Source organism: Pygoscelis adeliae, unplaced genomic scaffold (genome assembly GCF_000699105.1).
Source record: "Pygoscelis adeliae isolate BGI_AS28 unplaced genomic scaffold, ASM69910v1 Scaffold267, whole genome shotgun sequence".
Classification (NCBI taxonomy): Eukaryota; Metazoa; Chordata; class Aves; order Sphenisciformes; family Spheniscidae; genus Pygoscelis; species Pygoscelis adeliae.
In genome coordinates this window covers 870,919-884,936 of record NW_008825150.1, presented here as the reverse complement: position 1 = coordinate 884,936, position 14,018 = coordinate 870,919, and the positions used below count along the sequence as shown (strand labels likewise).

General features: G+C 39.5%; 1 protein-coding gene across 1 annotated transcript in view; it reads right to left on the bottom strand.

The window, feature by feature from the left end:
* Positions 1-14,018, bottom strand: part of ATXN7L1 (ataxin 7-like 1) — a 123,459-nt gene that overhangs the window by 55,681 nt on the left and 53,760 nt on the right. The window lies entirely within an intron of this gene.

Sequence of the window (14,018 nt, the reverse complement as noted above, 5' to 3'; positions counted from 1 at the left end):
GCTCCCCCTCCCGGGCCCGCCGGCAGCGCCGAGCAGCGCTCCGTAAACAAGAGACGTATTTACTGACGGATGCTCCCGGGGGGCACTAGTCTTTCTTTTTTTTACCCTCCCTACTCAACGCAACGAGCAGGAAAAGCCCAAACAAGCAAAAAGCTCAGGATTGGCACAGTAAGTGCAAAAATTTTCATCGTGAAAATCCCATTTCATTTACCACTCAATTCTTCTCCTGAAAAGTTGTCAAACTCCTAATTTAGTTTAGGAAGGCTTACAGAGAGCAAGTCCTTCAGCAAAGGAGCCAGCGGTACCTCAGCTTCAGCCACCTCCAGTGAGATTACACACTCCGTCTGCCTCTCCCAGGCTCTAGTACTTGCTAATCTCCATGGAATAATGCACAGTAACCGGGAATTAAAAATTAAGCTTCTGAAGATCTGATTATCTTTGATTTTTACACAGTGATGTCCAAGTGGACCCAGAATTACGATCCCGTTACAGTCAGCTGCTGGATAAACACCAAGTTCTTTATCACCTACTTTCCTTCTTACAAGTACTCCACACTCACAGGTACGCAGATATCAGAGCTATGGTGTCACCATCGGAAATAAAGTGCTACATCAACAAGCTGTGCTTTGCTGCGGCACAGCTCTGCGTGTTAAAACATCCCTCAGCCAAAACCTCAGCCAGCCGACCGCTGCTGGAAACAGCAGGTTCCCTGTTAACTGGAAATACTTCCTTCGGCATAACTGGCAAGATTTGGAATGGAAGTATGTTTAACACTTACCCGATGCCATTACGAGTAATTTGTTTCAACCATATTTAAAAGGGCAGCCCCTCGGCTCTCCCCACATACATGCAACTCCTCTTGCAGCTGAGTAGTTCTTGGTTTGTCCACTAAAACCAGCCAAAACCATCAATTTGCAGCAGACCAGCATGGGACCCCAGTTTAAATGCAAATTTATGCTCACAGCTGTGTCCAACATGAAACACACTGACAAATGCAAGCTCACATCATAAGGTACTTACAAATGTCTTAGGATTAAATTCTATGTATTTGCACACGTGCGTGGAGCGCTGTTCCCCAGGAAATTAAGCTGAAAGATTTTCTCTGGAGTGCTGCATTCCCTGGCTGTGCACCCTCCCCGACTCTGCAGGGATCCCAGTGGGGCAGGAACGGGAATGGCCCCAATTTATTCAAGTTGCTTTCTTAATCACAGAATCATCTGCCTGAGGCTTTGGAAGAAGAGAGAAAGCGGACGGGGAGTGTGAAAACACAGAACCAGCACTCTAAAAGATTAGTCACAGTAAGTAAGCGCTTCAGCGGGCACTGCGGGTCCTTCTCGCAGCGGTTTCAATAGGGCAGAAGACAGAACTGGGTTCAAGACATCCTGACCCACTGGACCCAAAATGGAGCCCAGAAATTTAGCCAATAGATCTTTGAAGCTCCATAACCTGTTGGTTTGTGGGGTTTTTTAAATTTAATTTGAACACGGGGCTTGAAGTAAAAAATAAAATGGATTATATGTTTAGGGCATGAGCCTACCTAAGCAAAATAATCCTGAATGCTTTTGGGATTTCTGTGTAGGAAAGCATTCACTGCAGGTATACATGCCTCACAGAAGAGGCAATCACTGAAGCCAAGGAATAATGAAACAAAATAAAATATGGAAAGAGAAATAAGCAGAAGAGAAACAAGCAATAGGTATAGAAATAATTAAGTAAGTAATATCAACATGTAAATAAAAAGACAAATAGTCAAGTAAAAAGTTTAAAACTGACTGGAAAAAAATCCAGCAAAAATATATGCTCATAAAAAGCTCCAGCAAAGCTGAGAAATCGAAGGCTGAAAGAAACTACGGGTCGTGTTGCATACCTCCATCATTTTATGGCTAGGCTGTTAGACACTGCTAATACCTATTTGTATGTCTCGGGTTCATGCCTGTGGAGCAGCTGTCAAAGCACGCTGTAACACATAATCCTGGGGATCCACGGGACTGCAAGGCTGCTGCAAAGTGAGTGGTGATTGCTGCCTCATGTGAGCGTGTGATAAAGGTCATATCACAGGTCTTGAATGGCCAGTAAGTCATTGCGTGGTTCTGACTGTTTAAAATACAACACAGGGTGATGTTAAGGAAGTGTTGACTTCCATGTAGAAACAAAACAACGCACCAGAATTTGGGGGGGGATCCATAGTAACTATGCAAACAACCTAGCAGAAGTAAATTCAAAATGATGTTTTCGCTATCTGAAAATAAAAATCCATCTTCTAAAGAGCGAGGGCGATGTTAGCTTTTGTTTAAGATACAATCAGGGATCTTGTCAGTTTTCTGTATCTTAATATTAGGTATCTCAAGTGATCCATCGATAGATCGCCTGAACCAAATGTTTCAGGAAGTGATAACCAATGCTTTCATTTTCAATCTAAAAAGGGGAATTTCTCAACAATATCAAGACACTTATTTAAATATAAAAGGACTTCTACAGTTGAGATGAAGACCACAGACATTTACCTTATAGATTAACTTCTTGTAAATGGTTCTCTTTATACAATGTGATACTAACAGACACGGTTTGTGCTAATGACAAGTTCTGCACTCAGTCATACAGAGAAAATATTGCACAGTAGATAATTATTTTCTAACTCTAGAATCTTAATACAGAAGTTCTAGGTACAGAAACTGCAATCTGTAAAAAGGTTGAGAACAAAGCAAGTCAATAGTTAGAGGTACAATTCATTGTAGGTAATATGGGGGAAAAAAAAGGATTTTTTTTTTAAAGGATCACTCTGCTCATCTCGCAGGCTTTAATTAAGTGGCTAAGAACTAAGGAGCAGCTAAGAGTCATTCCTTTGTAACCTGCTTTTTTCAGAATATAAATGTGGCTCTGGTTATAGTAGTACTACATAAAAACATTAAGGAGACTGCCTGTTTACCAATGGCTTGATATAAACATTAACTTGCCTGATGTCAGCACAAAGTTAGGATATCAGGGTGTTTTTAAGACTATCTTGAAAAGAAAACATCTAATCTCTGTAGTTAGTTTTGGACTGAGGGAGCTGGGTTTGTCCCTATTGAAAAAAACCCCGGTATGCCAGCAGCTTTTTTGTACTGTGCATCAGAAGAATATTCCCATAGAATTTTCAACAGGAGGCCCCAAATTTAAATATTAAGTGCTTTTCTGATGGACACTGGCAGTATCAGACAGCTTGCACATTTAAGTTACTCGAACCTGGGAACATTTCTTAGTATCCAATACATGGGGACCGCCTAGTCTGGAATGCGTTCTGGGACTAAAACTTTAAAATGCAGAAACAAGAGTCCAATCTGTTGGGAGTATACATGTTTCTTGCTAAAGCTGTGTGGGCCTAAAATAGTGCCAAAATTAATTTTGTTTCCTTGTACTGCTAGATAGGCCAACATGCAGGGTTTTTTTTCCCCACCAGAAACAAGGCTACAGCTTCAGCAATTCAGCACCAGCAAAAACAATAGAACAGACTCCAGGCAAAAAATTTAACCCGACAGAGAAACAAAACACCAGCACATATATTTGAGTGGCAGCTATATGAAGTGTTTCAGGTTTTTCTGTAATTGTATATCAATCTCACTCTAAGCCCCAAATCAGGTTTCTTAGTTTTAGCGCCATGGATATTTCAGCGCCAAAGGACAGAAGAGGGGTGTTAGAGAAGTGCAAGTCAGAGCGCTTGGGAAAGCCAAAATTGTACTGATTTTGCCTGCAGAGATTATTTCAGAAGAATCCCTAAAACTCTAGCTGATCGTTTCTGCAGACGGCTGGTAAAAACTGCCAACAGGTATCTTATCTAAACCATATTTAGCAGAAAACAGGAGGGGAACCAAATTTCTATGAATTCCAAGTATCCTGACTCAACAACTCCAACACATCAAGCATCTGATCCATTTTCAGAAACACACTCTACGAAGCTGTGTTTGTGGCCTATAAAACACTCCTGCTACTCTTAAAGCATCATAGATTTTCATAAACAAATCAAACAACTGTTGTTGTACTGAGGAAAAGTACAAAGCCCCAACTTACAAGTAGTGCTTGACAGACACTCAGTTATGCTTATGTTACCCTACAGATCAGACCGATGCCTCAGCAGTCCTGAATTTTCACAGCAGCTCCTCCAGAAAGGCCACGGCATTCTGGCTTCTTTTTTAACCTCTTGGAAACGAAAAGTGATGAACACAGGTTTAACTGAGGAGTGCCTTAGTCCTGCACAGTTCACTCCTAAATCCATAAATTAGACTATTATTTTTTGGAAATCCTAGAAGGCCTGAGATCTATACGTACCCTGAGATACTCCCTTTTTTTCTGCTTGCCCTATCCATGTATCTGAGATTTGTCCGTTATTTCAGACAAGGAACAGCCACTCCAGTCCCTTTCACTTGAGTGCAGTCAGTCCTTGCATGAGGTTTGCCCCATCCTTCCCACACAGAGATGTATGACAAACACAGTTCTCTCCCTTTTCGTTCTTCATCCAGGCCAAGAAGGTGTTGACCATTTAGATGTCAATATGCATACCAGTGACATTTTAAAAACAGCTTCAAATACCGTAACAGCATAAGAAAAGACAACCTACCATCTGCTTTCTTAGGAAAAAACATCATCTTTTCAGAAAGTGCTTATTCAATGTCTAGCACAGGGATCCTCTTTCTTGGTCATGATCCCTAGGGGTTCCTTAGAGATAAGTTTCTCTCATTAAAAATAAAGTACTGTAACAAAGTTAAGAACAAAATTTTGTTTCCATTTTGAGTTGAACACAGTTCTCTTGCTGTAAAACTTCTAACCTAACTTGCCTAAGCAAGTGAAGTACCAAGAAGTGAGCACCCCATCTTTCCAAAACGTAGCTAGAGTTAATATTGTACGGTCCATAAAAACCAGTCCTTGTTCTCAATTGCTTATAAATGATGACATCAAACACTTGGGCACCTCACCAGTGCCATGGATTTCAGCAGTACCACTATAGGTGCAGCATCATGCTTATGTGCTGCTAGGGTAACTGATGAAATTAACCCAACAAGGAACGAACATTAGTCCTCCAGCACTTAAACCTGCAATTCTTCAAGCAAGCTCATGGAGACAACAGATCCTTCAGTACTTCTCTCATACAACTTTTTCCACTGCTCTAGGGCTCTGAAAGTTTTTGAATATTTTTAAAGAAAATTTACATGTTAAATGATACATAAAGAGCTAATGAATACACAAGTAAAATATGCAGAATTATTTCCTATTTCTTATAGGAGCAATGCTGCTGTACATTGTAGTGGTTTCCTAAGTTTATTACTTTTGTCATACACATATTCCTTAAGGTGTTACATGGAAAAGGCCTCAAATGTATCCTTTAACCACTTAGAGCAAACAGGAACAAATTTGTTGCTTGATGCGTGCAATGCTGCATACATCTTCACAAGCACCCCAATGTTACATTTCTTAGCCGTGAGACTAAGATACCAACTAGTATCTCTTACTGACTCAATTCAACTAATAATAAAGATTTTATTTCAATTAGTCTCTTAGTCTCGCATTAGAATCAGTGATTCAGATTTAAATTAAATTCACATAATTTTCACATCCTGCGGATATGCACGTTTTGACAGCACTGCAAAAATGTACTGCAAGTTGCATAGAAGTTGATTGAAACCGTCAAACCAGTATTTAATTGCTTGCTGACAATGTACCTCAACATTGACTTAGGAAAAATAGTCCAGACTGGATTTATCTGAACATACAAAAGTACACTCAGAAAACATATTATAAAGTCACCTGCATGCATGGAAGGAATACTGGTTTTATTACTACATTTTTAATTCCTGAATCACACATCACAGCTTTTTTCCATTATTTGCTCTGCGACTACATGTACGACCTCAAACTTCCAGAATTTTTTTCCACATAATAGATACTATAAAATTCTACTTTTAAGATTCAAAAACATTAAAAAAAGTCTTAAACATAAAAATTTCATTACTTCTGTTCTGATCCTCAGCCTTTGAAAAACTGTTAACATCCGTGCAATCTCATTAAATACAATTGCTCAAATAAGGTACAATAAAAGCAATCCGTAAGTAAAGTTCACAAAGTTTTTGCAGAAACTTGTATTCAATCTGTTAGCTCTCCCCTCCTGAATTCAGTGCTGCAGATGGCAATATTCTGGATATGCACTCCAGCAGTCCTCACCACTTCTTCCCCATTTAATTCTCATTTTCTATAATTTACAGCTTTTTCTTTAATCCTGTTCAGTCAGAGTATGTGGAGTTTTAGAGCTGTCCTTCTAGACTTTCTAAGTCTTTCGATAATATTAACAGGCTTACTCCACATATTAAAACTTACTTCCTACCACGTCCTCCTTCAGGGCTGTGAATTCCTGTTAAGATATGAGTATGCCTTTTGGGGGAAAAAAATAGCACGCCGCCACCAATTCTTAGATGTATCAACAGTCTGTAGATACCAACTACCAAAAAAATACTCAAATCCAAACAGGCATGGCCCAGAAAAATAACACTTTAAGATTAATTCAAACAGTAAATCTTTCATCTTCAAGGTCAGGTGTCCTTTTCAAAAGATATGCTTTTAAGATTATAGTTTAGATAAGACAGGCAGAGCTGATTTAATAATTAATTGTTGATGCTGTTCCCTCTGTAAGTGCTACTCTGAACCACGGCATTCTCCCTGCTTTCTTGTTGCACCGTCTCTGGCATTCACCTGCCGCCCTGATGGGCGAGCTTAGCTTGCTAAACCAGCAGAAAACTAACCAAAGAAAGGGGGAAAAGGTGCGAAGCCACAAGTAAATCAAGGGAATAGCTTTCTCCTGTTATTCGATAGCAAGTTGAATAGTGTCACTACAGGGCGAGATGAGCAGCAGAAGCACTGCAGGTAAGGAAGAGGATCCCAGGACTGGGTAGGAAGGGTGAGACGAGAGGAGCAGGCTCTGCCCTCTCTGCAGCAGCGTGCCATTAGATCCATTCAGGTGCCCATTAGATGCCCAACGAGCAACAACCTGGCACAGTGATAGCCAACAGAGCTGTAAAAAAGGGCACTGATGTCACCAACAGAGAAAACAACCTGGAGACTTGATAACGTTTTAAAGCTGCTGGAGGCTTTGCTGCTGTTGAAAAAGGTTCATGCTTATTTTACAAGGACTGCGGCTGTCACTCGGTGATCAAACCTTGCTGGAAAAGAGCACCGTTGCACCTCGCAACCTGGGGCTGCTCTCACAGCTGAGCCTCCAACCTGTATTGTCTTCTTCCAATCTATGAACATTTACCATCGAGGGTCAACAATTTATTCCCACAAAACATCACTCACCGCTGTCCCATTTATAACCATGGTATTTTGGGAAACAATGGCAAGTGTTAACAGTCTGGCATCAATCGCCTGATACTTGTACTACACTGGCTGGTCTTAGCTAACCTAGCTGCTTTCAGTTATGGCCTTTGTACAGTAGAGAGGACATAACAAATGTGGAAAGAATGAGTAACTAACTCTTCATACAGTAATATTTTGAGAAATGTAATCAGGAGTCTGTAAAGAACTAGATACAAAAGGAGTAAAACTCTTCATTCACTATCTGTACATCAATAAGAATCAGCTTGCTTCATTTTCAAGAACAAAACACGACAATAACTTAGAGCTGCTGAGCCTACTGGACACTGCAGACCTACTTCATCAGTGACTTTTACATGTCTAAGAAAAGACTATCAGAGAAGTAATGCAGAGGCACAGGGAATTTGTTGTAACGCTTCTATACTGAGTGCACCTTGCTAGACTTGGGACTCAACACTATCATAATATTAGTACCTTACTTGTGAGACTAATATGTTTGCCATGGTTTCGGCTGGGACAGAGTTAATTTCCTTCCTAGTGGCTGGTACAGTGCTGTCTTTTGGATTTAGGATGAGAACAACGTTGATAACACACGGATGTTTTAGTTGTCGCTAAGTAGTGCTTACACTAGTCAAGGCCTTTTCAGCTTCCCATGCCCTGCCAGCAGGAAGCTGGGAGGGGGCACAGCCAGGACAGCTGACCCAAACTGGCCAAAGGGATATTCCATACCATGTGACGTCATGCTCAGTACATAAACTGGGGGGAGCTAGCCGGGGGAGGGGTGACCGCTGCTCGGGAACTGGCTGGGCATCAGTCGGCAGGGGATGAGCAATTGCATTGTGCATCACTTATTTTGTATATTCTTTTATCATTATTATTATTATTTTCTCTTCCTTTTCTGTCCTATTAAACTGTCTTTATTTCAACCCACAAATTTTACTTTTTTTTTCTCCGATTCCCTCCCCCATCCCACCTGGAGGGGGAGGGGAGTGAGTGAACGGCTGTGTGGTGTTTAGCTGCCTGCTGGGTTAAACCACAACATTTCATTGCAAAAAAAAATAATCTAATCCTGCCACTGAAAATTCTCTAGAACCTAAACTTTAAAATAAAAACATATTGCATTTTTAATTTGCCCCAAAGTTTTCAAATAAAAGATGAAGTGGAAATACAATAGTCGCACTATTTTCTCTCTCAGTTAATTACAAATCATTTTTTTAGATAAATTGAGAATTAAAAAAAAAGATCTTACTACATTAAAACTAAGTTCTACATTAAAACAATGTTTCACTATACTAAATCCAGTAAGTCAGCATGGAATAAATAAAACATAGGTTGCCCATCAAAAGAAAAAACGGTATGAAAGACAGTGTAACACTGTTAGGCATGAAGATGTAAATGTTCATTTGCACCACAAGCAAAGTAGTTACTGCATTTCTTGGAACACTATATGAATATTCCACACATTAAGGAAAGCGAGATCACTAAATCAAGAGACATCAGGAAGCCTTTCGATAATGTAAGAATAGATGGATTGCAATCAAAGTTAAAAAGCAAACTGCAACAGTATGAGAACTTTTCTGTAAATGGCTAATCCACATTAATAAAAACACTACTAAACATCACTGCAGTTAATCTTTTACTTTAGATTAATATCGACTAAGAGAAAACATATTTTAATGTAACGGTATGGGTTACATTTTAAAATTCTTTAGTCATTTTTGCCATCAGTACAATCTAATGTTTCTAGGAATGCAAGTTATTTTTATTAGGCAGCCAGCTGCAGACATTGCTGGAAGTTAACCACGTTAAGTTCCAGAAAAACTGGGAAAATTACCATTCATATGCTTTCAAAAGCTTCCCGAACACGTGAATGGAAGCTGTGTTTGAATGGCAAAAGCCAAACAATTTTGAAACTAGATTAAAGGAAATATATAGTGATTTATTTGCAATATATCTTTTTAAGCACAAGCAGTTGTAGGTGGAATAATGACCAAGATTTGGTCCATGCTTACAAGAAGGTACTACTGCAATGATATATTATGAAATAATCTTTAAAAAATGAACTATGAGCAACTGCTTTAAAGAATTACTTTCATGCACACAGCGCTAGGGAAGGCAATGATGACTAATGGGGAGAGGCACTGCTCGGCCAGCTGAGTCCCACAGCGTGGGGGAGTCACTGCATACCAAGACATGCTTGCAGGGAAGGAAAAGCAGATACTCTTACATTGTGGTGAAAATGTAAGGCAATAAAATAAATAACCTGCTCAGCCTTTCCTGCTGTTTTTATAATATAATTAAAACAAGCTGCTAAATGTCAGTGTAATTATATGAAAATTCCCTTTGCTATCACTTACGTAAAGCTAATACTGAATGACTACCTGTCTATACTGCCTTCACCTAAAGACAGGTAAGCCTAGGTCTCCATGTCCATACCACATGACAATATGTGCAAAGCCCACATGATAAAATCTTACTTTTTGTAATAATATTGATTCTTGAAATTTCAACATTCTTCCATTTTACAGATAAATCAACAGAAAAAGGTATTTTAAGCCACAGCACAGCTTCCTGTAAAATACTCAGCATAGCTGTCATTCTTCAATTGAAACAAGTTATTAATTACTACAGCTTCACCCAGCAACACTTCTTATGCATATTTCTAGATGATCTAATTAAACTTTTTGGTCTTAGTAAAAAAAGCAGAGTTTAGTTTTTGCAAATAGGTATACTTATTTTTTTTTTTTAAGCAACAAAAATAGACAATGTTTCAAAATTTCCAGAAGTATCTTTAGGTGGTCTGAATCAGACACTTAATTCAAGTTACTTCCACTGCAGTCTCTAAGGGTGTAAAACGCAGCACCAGCTAACATTACGTTGCCCACATTTTATCCTCTGAGCATGCAAGGAATGGCACTAGCTCAGCACTGTGGCCACTCAACTTTATCAAATCTTAGAAAACTTACATGAAAGTCCTCGGCAGAAACTTTGCAGACTCAGAGCCCCAAAACCATTTCTCCCAAACAAGACCAGTACACATCTTGCTAACCAAGGGGATCTCAAAGAAGCCAGCTCTACCTGCATAACATAACATGCCTGTGCTATACCTGTGGTCCTCCTTCAACTTGGAGGGTTGAATTATTTAAGAACAAACCGACCTCCCCCAAACTAACCGTTAAATGGAACATTTTAAAAAACAATTGGGACTGATCTGTGTGGTTCAGCTGAAGCTGAGCTCTAAAGTGAAGCATATCAGAAAAATGAGAACGGCAAAGCTTAACCAATAAAACCAGCTTAGGTCAATACTGATGCTGTCTCATCCAGTGTAAACGTATTATGTGAACTGCACTAAGAAAAAGAATCATAGTTTAAAGAAAAAAAAAAAAAAAAAAGCAGGGCCAGGCAGGGTGAAATAGAGCCTTTAAAAGCCCAGCACGATTTGCAACACAAACACTGAGGAGCCAGCAGCTTCCTCTTTGAATGAAGCAAGGGTCTGACCCCTTCCTGTGTCACAACTCCCCGCACTTACTTAATACGTTCTCTACTGGCAGTAAAACAAACATCAATTCTATCAGCTTCCCAGACACACGTGTATCAAAAAAGACACCATATCGATATTACATCCAGTTTACTGCCCAGTAAGATTACTTGTGATGAAATAGCTGATAACTTATACTTCATAAATTAAGTTTTTTAAGCAGAAGCCATACAGCCACATAAGAACACAAAACGACCGCTCTAAAATTTACAAGAAAAACACAAGGAGACCATAAAGAAAATGCTACCTTGGCATCCAATGTAACTCCAAAGGTATGCTTTACAAAGCTGAGTTAAGCCACGCTTTATGCATTCATTTCCCTCACAGACATAAAATGCCCAGGTCAGATCTTCAATTAGCTGACTCTTACACAGACACAAGTTTCAGATGATTACGTTAATTGAAACTAAGGCGGCTGTAATACTCTTTTGAGAAGATTTTCTCATAAGAGGTTTCAAAAACTGAAAGTAGTAGTGGACCCCTTGAAAACCTGTTCGGGTAGATCTGAATGGAGTACAGTTTGTATTTGCCAAAGCTAAAGAAGGGAAGACTGCAAAGTAAAGGTGTGATACGATGCAGCAGCAGAGATGACAGTTTTGTTAGATCATAAATACATAAAAGCATCACCTGTTTTACTTAACAGTTAATATTGTGCAACCCTGACTGCAGGGAGTCAGCTGGCATACGTATATTCTCTTGCCGTTAATCAGAACTTTCCAATAGATATTCTAACTTTCCTTAAGCACTAAAGAAAATAATTACACTGTGTTTTCTTTTTTGTGTTGTATGTATGTTTGGAAAAAATAAGATAATTTAAAAAAAATAATCGCTCTAACCCTACAGTAAACGTCAAACTTTAAAAAAACAAAACCAAGACACAAGGCGATTCTACTAAAATGACATTACACTAAGATAGTTTAAAACCTGAAAATCTTTCTGTTTTATAAAATGGAACTATGGAGCAAAAAAATCAATGAATAACTAATGGTTAAAACAAAGTCTTGCATTAAGTTAGCTGAATTTTTAAGTGTTCAGCGGAATATATTTGTTTCTACAGCTCTCTTTTGAAACCATGATACTTGAGGCTCTATGTATCATTTATTTGAACTTTGTTTCATCTCAGTGATACTATCTATCTAGAATTGTCACCTGTGAGTTAAAAAACAGAACCAAACCCAAGCTGTCTGCTTCAACAGTGCTTCTGGTACAAATGCTGGCAACAACTTCGTAATACCTTCATATAACTGCATCACATGATAAGCAACTGGAAATAAAACTGCCCTAGGCACAGGGGCTACTGAGTAACTTGAATCCCCCTCTGCGGATGAAAGCAAAGCAGAAGAGACTGAAGCCAACTTTGCCAAGTTTCACTGATGTAGATCTCAGAAATGCAAGGGAGGAAGGCACTTCACCTTTTCCTGCCTGCATTTCCAAAATCTGCCTTTATATCTTGACTTTTCACCACACAAAGAGTGAACAGGACACTCACCAGCTCAAGATGACTGGGCATCCTCAAATTAGGGCAGAAAGAACAATTCAGCTTTGTTCCCTTATGCCTCTCCACAACAGTTTGCTGCAAGTGCTAAGAGAGAATTGCGACGGGAAGGCAGGAAAGCACGTGGATAAAACTGGAACAAAGCGTTGAGGAGGAACGACCTCAGAGCGTGTACAGTCAGGATCTTCACTTGACCCATGCTTTTCAACTGTCTGTTTCCAAGAACTCAAAAATTGGGGAATGACTGAATAGGTATCGTAATGATCTTAAAACTACTAATGTCTGTGAGACATGGTAGTCCAGTATTTGTGGTTTTGTTTCTCTAGTTTATAAAAATAAACTAGAGTGAAAGTTGTGAACGTAACATGGATATGAAAATATCCTGACCTGCCTCTCTTCCTAGTTCCCTTAAAAAAACCCAAAACCCTGCTGAGCATGTTCCTCGCTGCAGCGTTGCTGTTGACCTTTCATTCTTGCCCCTTTTCAAATGCAAAGACAGGCTAATTTTGATCTGATTTATTCCCAGTCTGCCAGATAAGGCTTATGGAGCAGTAGGGATCTGGGCCACAGAAGAGAAGAAAACCCCAGAATATTCCAGTTCTTCCCAAGTCTGACGAACAGACACTAGATGAAGTTTTCATGACTCCCAGGACTCCAAGCTAGGAAATGTGAACTGTGGCACTGGGGTTGCATGTAACGTCCTTGTCCACGTCCTCCTTCTGCTCTTGGGGGAAAATATAAAGGGCTGGTTTTTTGGTTTGGGGTTTGTTGTGTTTGTTTTTTTTTTTTCCCTTCCCTTTTGCCTCTTTCCAAGGAAAAAACCCTGACCTCGATAGGGCAAATGTTACAGGGCACCTGGGGTATTATCATGCCATGTGTTAGGGTATATTTAACTCACTGTACGTATAGCCCATAGCTCTCCACAGCAGCCAGACCTACTGGACATGAGCTGTGCAGCGATGAGACAGATGAATCATAAGGGAACGCTCAGGCTTTGTCAACCAACCCACTGCTGGTAACTGCTGTCTGAGCATCCTGACTGTCCTCAAAATTATTTTATAGTCAGGATGCAGGACCAGATGGTCAGATCTCCTTTGACAATTCTACTTTTTATTTACATGAAAACACACTTTTAGTTGGGAAAAAAAACTGTAACCAATTCTGCTATGAACAAATGTAATGAAAATGTAGTCCCTATTCTGAGAAGTTCACTATAAATTATATATTTATAACACATCAGTAGTTATCACTGATCCAACAAACACAAGAGCTGATATTATTTTGGCTCCCCCCCCCGCCCCCCCCCCCCCCAATATCAATTTACGATTCTCTGAAAATTCTGTGACTGGCTTTATTTCTCTTTTACAAGCAGCTACTTTGGCTTGGTTCAGAGAGTAGATTTGTTTTTAAAATTCTGACTGATAAAATACTAAATATTTCTAAATATTTTTTTATTAAAAAGCCATTTAAGTGCTAAGTCTCTAAACAAGAGAAAGGTGGTGAACCCCAGTTAGATGACTACTTCCCCGATTAAAGTACTCACCTTTCTGCAATCAATCTGAACCCAAATCTTCCCTTCTGCAGAAGAGGGCTCCGACTATGAGGACAAAGTATTGTGAAGGGAGTTGAGAGGGTTTGCTCTCCCTCCCT